The 13870-nt window shown below is 44.6% G+C and overlaps 1 long non-coding RNA gene across 1 annotated transcript; it reads left to right on the top strand.

Annotated features, from left to right (window-relative positions):
- The first annotated feature begins 412 nt into the window (after positions 1-412).
- On the top strand, positions 413-12689 carry LOC142584235 (uncharacterized). The gene is made up of 3 exons (XR_012828737.1): positions 413-479; positions 8828-8895; positions 12469-12689. It is a non-coding gene; the product is annotated as an uncharacterized LOC142584235 (long non-coding RNA).
- Positions 12690-13870: the final 1181 nt, after the last annotated feature.

The following is a 13870-nucleotide window of genomic DNA, read 5'->3' as shown; positions in this document are numbered from 1 at the left end:
TATATATATATATACGTGAAAGGCAATTGGATGCCACTAATAAAAAGTAAAGCAAAAATACGGAGGCTAAAAAGCGATTCAGGCGCTATTAGGTATGACAGCAGGTGTATGAGCGCTGTCTAGTGCTTGATGTCGAAGTGTTCCATCACCCCCTGTACACGAGGAACCAGTCTCAAAAAATGATTTGTTAATAAATTTTTCTGTCAAGCAGTTCATGAGTACAATGGACATGTTTGGAGACATTTTGAAGAGATCGTGGAAATAGGTTAATGGAAATGTCAAGTTTGAAGTGGAATCAGAGCAAATTAAACTTTTCTATACTTTTCAAGAAAAAAATGTGAATCGTACTTATTCTTTGGTCCAGTATATTGAGCACGTGGTGTCTGAGAGCGGATATATAAAGCGGTGGTAAGAACGTTTCTCACTCCAGGACTCTCGTGGCCTACGTCGCATCTGCCTTCTTTGCATCCATTCCAGAGGTGAGAGAAGCACACATATACAGCTTCATATAAGACTAAGCATAGATGTCCTCAGCCTTAAGTATATCGAAAGAATAATCACATATAGCTGAGTGTACCGACAAATAATAAATTTTAATCCTTCTAGCATTATTGCGCTACGGGGTAATTAAATTGAGTTCCACCTTAAAAACACGACACTGCTACGTAGCTAGACATAACCAAAGTAATGTTGTTTTCCGTCGCTTCGAGATGCGGAGACTTTTTCATTTTCTCTAATTAGACAATTAATATGAAATGGAATCAAATTCTCAGTGATTGAAATTATATGAAAAGTGTCAATGGGAAAATGTTCGAGCAACATGAGATGCTCCCGATACAACTTTCTGTTACTGAATGCGTGCTATATAAAAGTGTTTTTCAGAGCTTTTAAGAAGGCCACGAATACGCCCAAAGTGCCTCGATCGGCCAGTCTCGCGGCAATTTTGCGTATATTTATACGGACCTGCTCGTCCTAGACTTCCTCTCCTCGTTTTCCGCTCTCATATAGACTGTTTTGCCAATATTGTCCGCCTTGAACTGCCTGTCCTAGATCGCGCAGAACCACCACCGACGCCTCAGTTCTGTATACTATCTTCTGTTGCCACCTTCAGTACTGGCCTACATTATATTTGTGTCATCCCCAGCTGTGCCCGATGGTCACTACATCGCGGCTCCCATGCTAGACGTACTCTTTACACACGGTATTACAGTACCACATACAGTTTTATTTGTTACGGGCAATAGCGTCTGGCTGCGAGTGGTCGATTTCGGCTTCACCACAGACTTGCTACCAAGTGGGACGTCTCAGGCCCAGCTTGGCTCATTCTAGGATCACTCAGTAGCATGTACTGCACTAGGCGGCAATGTAGCTGACTCTCCTCTACCATCGAAGTCTGCAACTTGTACCAACGCCAATTTACGGAAAATGATTGTGCGCCACATGCATCAAGCGCGCACGTGAGCTCTAACGTGTTCTGCTTTTTTACCACGATATATTTGACTGAAAAATCGTCCTTTGGCCTAAAGTACAGCTGTTAATCGACGCATAAATACCGGCAATGCCCCTCCTGTTCATCGCAGCTCGTATCGAGTGTCGCCGGCGGAGCGTCAAGTTATTCACGCAGAAGTTCGCGCAACGCTTGCCAAGAACATTACTGAACCGTCGTCCTCTTTCCGTAGTCCAAAGGCGTCACATGTTGTAATGCTGAAAAAGAAATATGGCTCATGGCGGTTTTGTCTGGATTATCGACACCTTCACCGGGCTACAAAAGATCACGTGTATCCCCTACCGCGCATTTACGACGCCCTTGACTGGATCCCTGTTTCTCACAATTCTTTATCTATTCACCTTCGAATAGGCTATTGGCTGATTGCCGTGGATGATCTAGACCGCGAGAAGATTGACCTTGTAGCACACGACGTTCTTTTTTAATGCAAATTAATGCTGTTCGGTTTATGTGACGCTCCTGCCACATTTGAACACATAATGGACTTGCTTATTCACGGTTTCGAGTGGTGTACGTGCATCTGCTCCTTGGATGTCGTTATAGTAATCTCCCCAACATTCTCTACACCCCTCAGGCGCCTCTAAGCAGGTCTAGACGTTTCTCGTCGAGCCGGTCTAGAACTCAACGCATCAGTGTCAATTTGGACGTCACTAGCTTACCGTCTTTGGACATCTCGTTCAAGTTAATTGAGTGCAACCGGACCGAGCCGAAATGCAGGCTCGTAGGTACGTCTCTGTTGCAGAAATGTATCAAGGATGTGCACAGCTTCATCGGTCCTTGCTCCTACTTCCGCGGTTCGTGAAAAATTTTGTGGCCATTGAACAACCACTAACCAATCTTTTGAATAAAGCAAGGGGATAAAGAGACCTCTGCGTTATCGCATCTTATGGACCTTCTCGCAATGCCGCATGTTCTCCCCAATTTCGATTGTGAGTGTACCAAGGTCCGTACTGATGCCAGTGGCCTCCGAATAGGCGAAGCACTCGCACAACAACACTGCGGCAACAACCTTGTTATCGCTTACGGCAGCAGGCTCCTGTGATCCTCTGAGATCCACTATTCTATCAACGAGTGTCAGTGTCTCCCCCTTGTTTGGGCGGTTGCGAAATTCCGTCCATACTTATAGGACCGAATTTTTTCAGCCGTCACCGTCCATGAAACGCTTTTATGATTGTACTCACTGAAAGATCCTACAGGCAGACATGGTCGCAGGCCGTTACGCCTCTAAGAATACTCATAATTTCTTATCTACAAATCTCGGCTTGCGAAATTGTGGAAACGTTCCATCACTTAAGAGAAAGAGACCATGATATCTCTTTTAAATGTATACCAGATAATTGCGGTATCATAGGAAATGATGACGCAGATAAGGTAGCTCGGACACCAAACCAAGAAGACCGCTGCGTCTCCATTCTTTCCTCAATTAGTAACGCCACGAGACAACTTTGTATTCTAGCACGCAAGATCTCCTTTGCAGAGTGGTATACCGCACATACATGGCGCACAAACCTCACAGATTACACCCGTCAATAGAACTCAGACCTCCGGCCAGTCTGCATCAAAGTGCAGTGTCTCCGCTGTGTGAATTGTGGCTTGGAGTTGCCTTCACGGGTGCCTACTCCGCACTAATTGGAATGGCTGACGGTCCTGTTTGTGATGTTTGCCGAGGCGAGGAGAACATTGACTACTTAATGTGCCATTCTACTCAAATTCAAGCACAAAGACATTCTTTGGTCAATACATTGACGAAATTAGATAATTGTTTTCTGTGTGAACAGACAGTACTAGGGAACCGTCGGCACCGATCGTCGGCTCAGAAGGCAGTAAAGGCACTTTTGTGCTTTCTCGGAACGTCTGGTTTGCGCGAGTGGTTTTAACTCAGGTACAGTCCTTACACATCTCTACACCTTCTCTCTCCCTTCTCAGTCTTCCCCTTCTCCCTTGCCCCAGCGTAGGGTAGCGAACCAGACTCTTGCTTGGTTAACATCCGTGACGTCCTATATTTCTCTCTCTCTCTCGCGTCTCCATAAGGACGCTGATTGCCTGTCTCGCTACCCGGTCGACGAGCCTAGCGACGCCGACAGTAGTACCGCCAACGGCATTTTCTAAATTTTGCCTCCGTATCTAATCTCGTTCTGGCCTTCCCAAACATCGACGACACACCGCGCTCTTCTAGCTCCTTGACTGACACAGGGCAGGGAATATTGGGGTAACTCAGGCAAAGGATAGCGTCCGCCCCCGCTTCTGTTGGCCCGGTCTTGCTCGCGCCATACGACACTATGTTGCTGCCTGTGATTATTGCTAGCGCCAGATTACGCCTCAGGTGCTATCAGTCGGTCATCGTCAGCTCATCACCGCCCTTGTGGAACCATTCTTTCGTGTTGGATCAGACCTCCTCATTGCCTTTCTCATTCTCACATCATCTTCTTGTAATGAATGGGTAGTGTTTCCGGCCGATTACGCCACCCGATCCGCCATCACGTGTGTTGGCCCGACAAGTTGCATCCCTGACGTCCCAGATTTTCTCTTGTGTCACTTTATATTGCTTCACGGCTTCCCGAAACAGCTGATAAGTGACCATCGCCCTAACTTCTTGTCGAAATTTAAAAACGACATCGTTCGCTGCTGTTCCACTTTACACAAGCTGACATCATACCACCCTTAAACCAATAGACTGACAGAGTGGTTAAACCATAGCCTCATCGACATGCTGTCCCTGTACTCTTCCAAGGACTACCGGGACAGGGATATTGCCCTTTTACGTTATATTTGCGTACAATTCTTCCCGGCACGACACCGCCCGATTTTCCCCATTTTATGTATTGTGCGGTCTTGAGTCGACCTTCCCCTCCTACAATGCGCTTCCTTCTGCAGAAACCTCATCTGAAGAGAATGCACGCGATTTCATCATCCTGGCTGACCATGCACGTAAACTTTCCCGTACTCGACTGACGGCCTTGCAGACAACTCAGTAGCGTCTGTACAACACGCACATACCTGGGCAAAGTTTTTGTCAGGTGCTCTAGTGCTCCTGTGGTCGCCCTCTCTTCATGCCACAATTTCAGGGAAGCTCGCCTTGGAATACACGGAACCCTACTGTTTGCTGCGCAATGTGACGCCAGTGACTTACGAAACTGCTCCTTTTAGTTCGACCTCAGCCTATTCTCTGGCATCCAGTGATGTCGTGCGCATCAGTGACCTCAAGGCGTACTACACTGCTTCCAAGCCCGCCCTTAGCTGCTCTGGAAGAGCGTTTTTGTAGCCAGGGGTAGTGCCACAGACCCGTATTTACGGTGATGAAGAGGCCAGTGGTCTGAGGAAGATGACCACGTTTAGAGGCTAGCGCGGGTTGTTGCCTCTGGACCAAGTGCTGAGTATTTTTTTATAAATATACCTGTACATAGCATCTGTTCTGCGCCTTACTCCGTAATATATTGTCAAGAAGGTATCACGTGGTATGAGCGCCTTTAGTAAAAGAATGGTGTGGCAATATAACTCACCTGTAGCGCATGTCTGAAATCATTGCAAGGCATATAGCCTACATATTCTCAAACATATACGCAACCTCAGGGCGGCGACGCCAGCATGCATTCGCTTGGAATGTGCATATAATTGTTATCGTAATAAAACAGCGAAGTGGACAAAGCCGTCAATGTTTTCATCAATTGTAGCCCACACAGCGCTGTGCTTTTGGGCGCTGGCATGAGATTAGCGAGCACGCAACCCAATATTGCTTTCTTCCCGATTTCCTTGCCGCCTTGGTGCTGTAGTTGCTTTGGCGGTGCGCTGGAATGAATGACGGGCGGCTATCAAATCCTGGCACTGCGGCCGCATTTCAATGAGGGCTAAATGCGCTTACGCCCTTGTAGCGTCGACTGGGAGCACATCCATTCGGAGTTCCACACTACGGTTTGCTTCATATTTATAAGGGTCGTTGGGCCCATAAAACTGCAGAATTAATTTTTATTTGCTGTGCTGCTCCGCTGTAGACTGGTCTGAGCGAAACGTGCAGTAAACGTAAGTGAAACGTTTTGTTGAATTTCAATGGACGGTGAATGGCGCTGACCGGTTCCCGTCAGTCCCATCTCCTTCACAAATGCGGTGTGAAGACTCGAACATTGCTGGCAGCGCTTGTCATCACGGCAGCGTTCGCAGACGTGGGCAGCCGCTATCATGCAGCTTCCTATATCCATCATTGTTGCACTGGGAACTACTTCGCTCCAACTTACCGCACCCCTATATAATGAGAACGCCGTCGGATGAGTTCATATGGAATGTGAAGCCATGCTGACACCACCAATGTTTCGCCATTAGGGTAAAACCACAAACTGTGTGCAGGGTATTGCACATTCGTGGGTTAGAAATGTATGCCTTACATGTATACGGCATAATAGTGATGGATATGTACAGGACAGTGTTGTCGTGGTTTTTGTAAGGGCGTTCTGTATAGAGAGAAACTTGTTTCGCGTTGTAAAGCATAGAGGACTTAATAAATATTCCTTGTGATATATTTTCACTCAGGAAGCTCCAATTGATACGCTCCCCAGTGTTAGCTGAAGAAACCATAAGGGATTGGCTTCAATTCCTAGTGGAGTCATTACATGCATTTACGTGCATGAACGGTGAGCAGAAATTGAGCGAGGGAGTGCACAAACAGTGACAAATATTGCATGTAAAGGAGGAACGAATTCATGCTTCCTTAAGGGCTCTTGGACTGCTTGTTCACATACATAACCCTAGTTCCTTCAAATTGCTACCTAAAGATTTGGAATAAAGAAACGGAGATGAAAAAAATTAGCATCCTTGCGGTTCTTTTGTTTCACCATGGCGCGCTTTGCTTACCTTGCTGAAATGTAAGACCCTTTCTTATTTTTGTTCTAAACCTAGACAATGATGTCCAATCTCTCCAGCCGTTTTCTGACATGCGTCTACTGAAAGAACTTTTTCCGATCTCGATATAGAATTCAGCCCCAAAGTACTTCTGTATCATCCTCAACTCCTGCAGTTGATATTTGACATGAATAGTAGGTTTAGAAAATTGCATTTTTAAATGCTTCGCGTAGCGTTGTTTCGTGTTTTCGAGAATATCTTGGCTGGCAACAAGCGCAAACTTTGTTTTCTTAGCTTGCGAGATGGATGGGTGACAGATTTTTTCTGTCAAACGCAAACATCAGCAGCAGCCGTGCCAATGCCAATGAGTGCACAAACACTTCGGTGAGATAGGACGCGAAAATCTATGCGCAATCCGCCTGCGAAGAAAGCGATCGACGCTGTTGTCTGGCGTTAAAAGCACTCACGTTTTTTTAGGAGGATGTACAGCGTACAAGGCGGCATCAACTGAAACGCCTGGAAGTAAGCTGCCTTCTCGCTGAAGCTGGCACTTAATTACTTTGCAGTGGCAGTTCCAGTAGATGGGTGTTCGGCGTCATTTGTTCCTCCTCTAATCAATCTGCTTGATGGCAGACAATATGCGAGCAGGACATAGCAGTGCATTCAGTAGACATGAATTGTACAATGCCGTCCCCACCACCTCGATAATGTTAGTGGCGATCATTCGAAATGCTGGAAATTGAGAAAACACACTATCTATGGGAAAAGCAACTATCGAAAACGGGTTCAGACTAGTTTAAATGTCCTTACAGGTATCGCTACTTTAGGTCGAGCAAGAGAGACGGACCCTCGGAACATACGGCCACGAGACAAAAAGCTTTATAGAATTTCTGTAGATACAGCAAGTAATAGTCGACAGTTAGCGGTGCCGAAGGGCACACCGTACTGTGCCGAACTACGCTACGAACTTCTGCTACGGACTCTCTCTTTAGAATGGGCCGGTTCTCACTTAAAGCCCTTTGGCGATCCATTGTCGGCAGGAACGAGGCAGGGCATGTGCAGACGTCATCCGCGTCACATTATTTTTTGTCGCTGCAGCAGTGTTGGTGCGGCGCGTAACCGGATTCCTCAGTTCGACCCACGGGGAGGTGTCGGTGGTTCGTGGAGCTTTGCAGGTTGTGAGTCACAAGGGCAACTGCTTCAGAAGAACGAGGGGGGGGGGAGAGCACCCGTTAATGCCATGATAGAAACGCAGTGTGGCATAACCCAGCGTAAGTAGATACAACGCCCCGCACCTAACATAACGGCCCCAATGTTTCAGAAGCAAGTGCGCCACTAAGCGCAGCTTGGGCGTAAAATGCGGGACAAGCTGCCGCACAAAACCGCGCGACGTCACACTTCCCTGGCTTTACCTGCACCTGGCACGGCTGCCAGTGAAGCAGCATCCGTGAAAACACAGCAGAAACTTGTCCCCTCTCTATAAGCTTTATAACTCGGCGAAAGATGTGCTACGAGTAGATGAGTAACTAGCATCATACACCAAGCGCTACCCATAAATGAGTACGATGTTTTCGTTATAGATATATCCGCAATCACTCGTCCTGTACAACAGTATTCGCTTCGCAGCTGCAGTATCATTAGATTAGACTACTGAACATTAGATTTGGCAACTGCATCTAAGAAGCTTGGATGAGAGATTTAAAACGTAGTTAAGTTTTGCAATAGGCTAAAGATCACGTGGAGAGGAATCTCGGGAAAAAAAAGGTCACCATGTTTCACTGTTATCATTGGTAAGGCTCCTTGGGGAAATGTTGCTTTTTCTTCTATTGCCATAACGAAGTAGGAATGTGTTATACGCACGCGTACATAGGGTGGTCTTTAGAATTTATTGCCATGGGATAATTTGATTTTCTCTTCAATAAACATAGAATGGCGTTAGCCTTGTACAAACGAGATGTTCAACGGCAACAAAGCATTGTTTAGCCTGATTCGAGTTGGAGGGTGCAAACATTTGAGGTCTGGGGCACAAAACGCACAAATAATGCATATTATCTTTTAGGCCTAAATGCACAACACTCATGTTGTATTTTACAAAATGACTTGAGGTAAGCTCTTGGAATCTATTCATCAGATAACTTACAGTTGTAATTTTATCACTCGTGTTATAAACACATGTAAGATACTTCGAATATGCAGTCTAAATTTTGTAACCGCGTCGGCTCATTATAAGCATATCATGCTTGTTTTTAATTGTTTTTGGTGAAATATTTAGAACTCTTCGTGAAGAGTTTATATTTTCTGTTACAAATTCCCAATGCTAGCAAGTATGTCCATTCGCAATTTCGAAATAATTAGAGTTTGCCGTATATTTTACAACCTAAATTCAAATGCGAAAGCACAGGAGTAGAGAAAGGTACTTATAAGACATGAGTCTGTTATTTGCGTAGGAATAATATTTAAGAAGATATCAATACTTCTTTTTCTGTCCAGCTCTCTAGTCGAAGACATGGACGGCTTCTTTGGGAAATGCCTCTTCATGGTCGTTGCTGCCACAGTCGGTAAGATTATCTGAATTCGAGGGAGGTGGATGCCCACCCCTAAGGCAAATGGCGACAGGGTTTGCGAAATTTGTTGTACAAAAGCTTCATTTTGTATGAGTTCGTGGTGATATTTATTTTTATGTATAATATTTATTTATTTCAATATACTGGCAACCCCTTGACAGGGTTATTCCATCAGTGGGGTACATGAAGAAGGAGTAATAATAGTAATTGTTAGGGGAAGATAGGCTAAACAAGTAGAAATAAGAAGAAAAAGTATACGTACAACAGTAAGAATGAATACGAGTGTTGACAAGCATGCAATAGATAAACAGATAATCATATGGAGAATAAAAATAAATGACATCATGCGGAAAAGTACGTATTGAGTCATGTAACATCTCAAGGAAATCATCAATTCTTTGCTGTTTGAAAACAAGACGGTCAAGAATATGCCATTCCCGAGTGGATCTCGGGAGAAAAGAATAATAGAATGTATTGTTATTGCCAAAACCTTCCTTGGAATGTGAGATAATGTGTATGACGCAGGTGTCTTGTTTGTTTGGTTTCGACATATCTTGCGTGGTCTATCTTAAAATAGTTGTGGAGTAGGATCTATAAAACTTCAGGCGGTGAATTTTAGCTCCACTTTGGAGTGAGGCCAAACCTACACGGCGTATCAATTCTGTAAAGGAATGAAGGCGTCGATAGCGGTTAAAAACAACTATATTCGCTTTGCGCTGCACGCTTTTAAGCATGCTGATACCGCTACTTGCGAAGAGGAGCCCGATTATATTGGCGCATTCGAGCATCGGTCGGACAGATGTGGTGTACCCTAAAAGGTTAGTGTCAAGGTCAGCGTGCTGCAGCATCCGCTTAAGGAAAAACAATTTTTTCATTGCTGTCGAGTTTATAGCTTCCGTATTAACTGCTCAACGGCAATGTTATTACTACACCAAGATAGTTGTACCGGCTTACATTTCGGAGCGTGACGTTATTAAATCCATAGGGAAAGCCTAAGCTTCTTTTCTTTTTCTAATTGACATCGCAACTGTTTTGTCTGAATTGATCACCATTTGCCAGTTAGAGCACCAACTTACTGCTTCATTCAGGGTATTCGTCACTGTAGCTTTTAACCTCTTTATACAGTATGCAGTCGTCTGCAAATAGCCTAATATTTGCGTTAATGTTCACTGCCAGATCATTTATAAACAATAGAAATAATATCGGTACCAAGATGGATCCTTGGGGCACAACGGATGTGGCATTTATCGTGTCAGAAACGTGCTCATTGCATGGCACAAATTGTTGGCGGCCGGATTAATGGCTTGATATCCATCGAGTGATTGGCCCATTCCCAAGTTTGCGGACCAGCTGGAAAACTAGCCTTGCATGGGAAACCTGATCAAACGCCTTTGAGAAATCCATAAAAATTATGTGAATATGAGAGTATTCGTTAATGCATTGGGCCAAGTCGTGCACTATCTCGACGACTTGCGTTACGGTCGATAGGCTTCTCCGAAATCCGTGCTGCTTGGGATGTAGCAGATCCTTGTCTTCGGAAACTTTGTGATGATTTTGTGGAGAATAGGCTCGAGTATTTTACACCTGCTACACGTCAAGGAAATTGGCGTGTAGTTTGATGGGATCGTCTTGTCACCCGATTTATGCACTGTGATTACTTTTGCGACTTTCCATTCAGAAGGAACCTGGGAATCCTGGATAGAGTTTCTGAATATGAAGCGTTTAAACTTACTAACTGGCTCGGCATACCATTTGAGAAATGCGTCCGGTATTCCGTCTAGGTCACAGCTCTTGTTTCATCAAGGTTTAATATAAGACACCGTATAGCACGGTCCTTTATTTCTGTGATTTCTAGTAATTAATTTTGGTAGATGGTATAATCGGAGGATGTTTCACTAGTCCATTATCTGTTGAAAAATCCTACTGGAAGTAGCGATTGAATTGATCCGCCTTATCTTTTATTTCTATTGAAGGAGAAGCCTTTCTGTCGCTATGTTTACCATTTACGTAATGCCAAAATTTTGCTCGGGATGTTTCCATGAAATAGGATAGAGTGTTACTATAATAGTGCACTATGGAAACGCCTATTTTCTTTTTCAATGTTTTAGATAACGCGGAAATCGGTGCGCTGTAATTACCGGCTAGACCAGACCTCCTAGCTTTCCTCTGCCAACTAATTTTACGTTTAACGTGAATCCATGGATTATAATTTCTTGTAAGTTTGCGCTCTAGTGGGAAAACATTTTCAGTACAATGCATGACCTGTGCTTTGAATTGCAACCATATATGATCTATTGATGAGTTTTTATCCAAGCAAAGACCTGAAAAGTCGATAAACTTGTGAGTGAGATATGTGATTATTGCATCGTTGTCAGCTCTGTTGAATGCAAGAACTTGTTTACAGGGCCGTAGTGCGTACAAGACCAGGTAGAGAAAGTGTGCATAGGACTAAGCTATGATCGGATATGCCGTCAAAGATTTCACTGCCTGACTGGTCGTTCAGGAAATGGTCACTAAGAAGAACAACGTCTAGAATAGAACTAAATTTGCCCTGGATACGGGTTGCTACGAGTACCAGTTGGTTGAGCTCAAAGTTGAACAACTTATCCAATATGACGTCACTTGCAGCACCTCGCACTTTCTTGACGACCATTCCATTTCAGGCAGGTTAAGATCACCAGCCATGATCATTTCGCCATTCGTCAAGTGATGATGCATATAATCCAGAAGAAGTTCGATGTAGTTTGTCTCAGCATTAGGTGGTCTGTAGCTAACTCCTATAAATATGTATCCTTTCTGCAGCTGCATTTTACCCCACACCGCCTGGCTTCATTTTCTGGCTTATCTGGCAAAACGGTGCATTGTTAGTTCTTTCTTAAAGAAAAGTATCTTTTCTTAAAGAAAAGATATCACGAGCTGCCGCACAGCCGGCTGTAATACAGTAACGATCACCTTGACGCACACAGGCCTATACATTCATGCGCTCACTCAGGCGCCTTGCATGCGGTGACAGCGACAGGAATCGGCAGCCGAGCACGCTTGGTGTCCACGAGTGTGCGCCCTGCTATACGTATTTGTATAAAACTCAGTTGTTACGTTGGAACAGGCAAAAATTAGCGACTGTGTCTGTAAGCGTTCCTTCCTCGCAGAGCTTTTATTTCTTCTTATTGGCGATCGTGCAACAGGGGAATCCTCAAGCGAGAGAGACCGCCATAACATCAGATTAAAAGAAGATATGTTTTCCTTGCTCCTTGTAAACCGCTTTCATGTTCTTTATTGACTACGATTTGTCACACCGTGCATTTGTGTTTCGGAGCACATGACACCATTGACAAGGGGACATGTTCTAGGAGCTGTCTTTACAAGTTGACGTTCTATCTTCGCACAACTGGAGAGCTTAAATTGAGACTGAATGAATACCCTCTCTTCTAATTTCAACTGTAACAGTTGTAAGACGGTGGCTCTAAATATCCAGGCATATATAAATATTTCAGTGTTTCCTCTTTATTTCTTCTCCCCTTTTGTATCATACAAGCGAACCACCACTTGTAATTTTTTCCTTTGCAGCTGCACTGATTATGACCCCAAACGAAGTTGGCGCAATCCCACCTTTCATCCTTGAAAGTATTGGAAAGACAATGGGACGAGACGAAGAAAACGTCGAGTAGCCAAGCGTCAGTCTTCGTGATACAGTGTGGGCGATCTGCGTTCCATTGGCGACGCATGCTTCGTGGCGGAAGAAAATGAATGAAACAACAAATTGCCTGACATGAATAAACTAGACATCGTTGGAGTCAAACTTTCTCTTTGGTGCCGAATGCCACTTTTTTAATTTGCTTTCATGTAGTCGCTCTTAAGCGCTTCTACGCATGGAGTTCATAGTCTCCTCCTTTGTCGCATTTCAAATGAGTCTTCCTTTCTTACAAATGATACAGCGGATTTTCATTTTGTTATTTTCATCTAACAGCAGTTATACTCAAAGCGAATTTTCGCCGTCTTCATATAGGTATATAATCAAGTATGTGCGCGCTATTTGTTCTCTTATTGCAACATTGAGCTAGCGAACCACAGAAGAAGGCACCTTCGAAGCTCCATAGTAATCACGTCCAAGAATTCTGGACATTCGCCTTCAAAACCTCACTGCAATACACAAGTGTAAGTCAATTGCAATTTGCCTAAGTTATTTTTTACAGTATAGGCCAAGGATTAAAAAGTTCGAACTGACTACAAAGCGAGGACAATTCTTTGTATCAAGATATTCATTCATGAAACTTATAGTCGGAATATTGGTGGTGCGTTAAAGTGGTTTTTTGGTCAGGGATGAGCGATGAATTCACATGAGAGGAGCAAATCGTTGAGCACCCTCCCTGCAGAGGGCCACATTGATCAGAAGCATCAAATTTTATCCTTAGAGCTATTTATTACAGCTGGGGTAAGACCGGTAATGGCAGAGGGAGGGTTATGCATCTGTTTACATACGTAGGTTTTTTAGAGGCACCCGAGGCAGCAATGCGTGGGCACGTCTTGAACGTGCCTCTGTTTTCTTCTCTGCACGTGTGTGCACGTGTATTTTTAAGCAGGGTTGCGACTCCGTATTTGCGTTTGTAAGCGCACGAGTGCGAGTATGCGTGTGTGAGCGTTCGAGGCGTGTGTGCATGCCTGCATTTCCGTGTGCGGGCGCGAGTATGCGCCTGTATTGCACGTATGCGTGCGTTTGGGGTGTAGGCTAAGAGCGTTTGAATGTGTACGTGTGCCAACGTGTGTTCCTGTTTCGGCATGCATGCCTGCGAACAAATGTCGGCATGTTTGTGTGCGCGTGCATGTCTGTGTGTGTGTGCTGTGTGTGTGTGTGTGTGTGTGTGTGTGTGTGTGTGTGTGTGTGTGTGTGTGTGTGTGTGTGTGTGTGTGTGTGTGTGTGCATGTAAGGTAGACAGAGAGTTTATGTGTACGTGCGAGGGAGAAAGAGAGT

The sequence above is a fragment of the Dermacentor variabilis genome, chromosome 6 (genome assembly GCF_050947875.1).
Source record: "Dermacentor variabilis isolate Ectoservices chromosome 6, ASM5094787v1, whole genome shotgun sequence".
In the NCBI taxonomy this organism is placed as follows: Eukaryota; Metazoa; Arthropoda; class Arachnida; order Ixodida; family Ixodidae; genus Dermacentor; species Dermacentor variabilis.
This window is presented reverse-complemented; position numbering and strand designations above follow the sequence as displayed.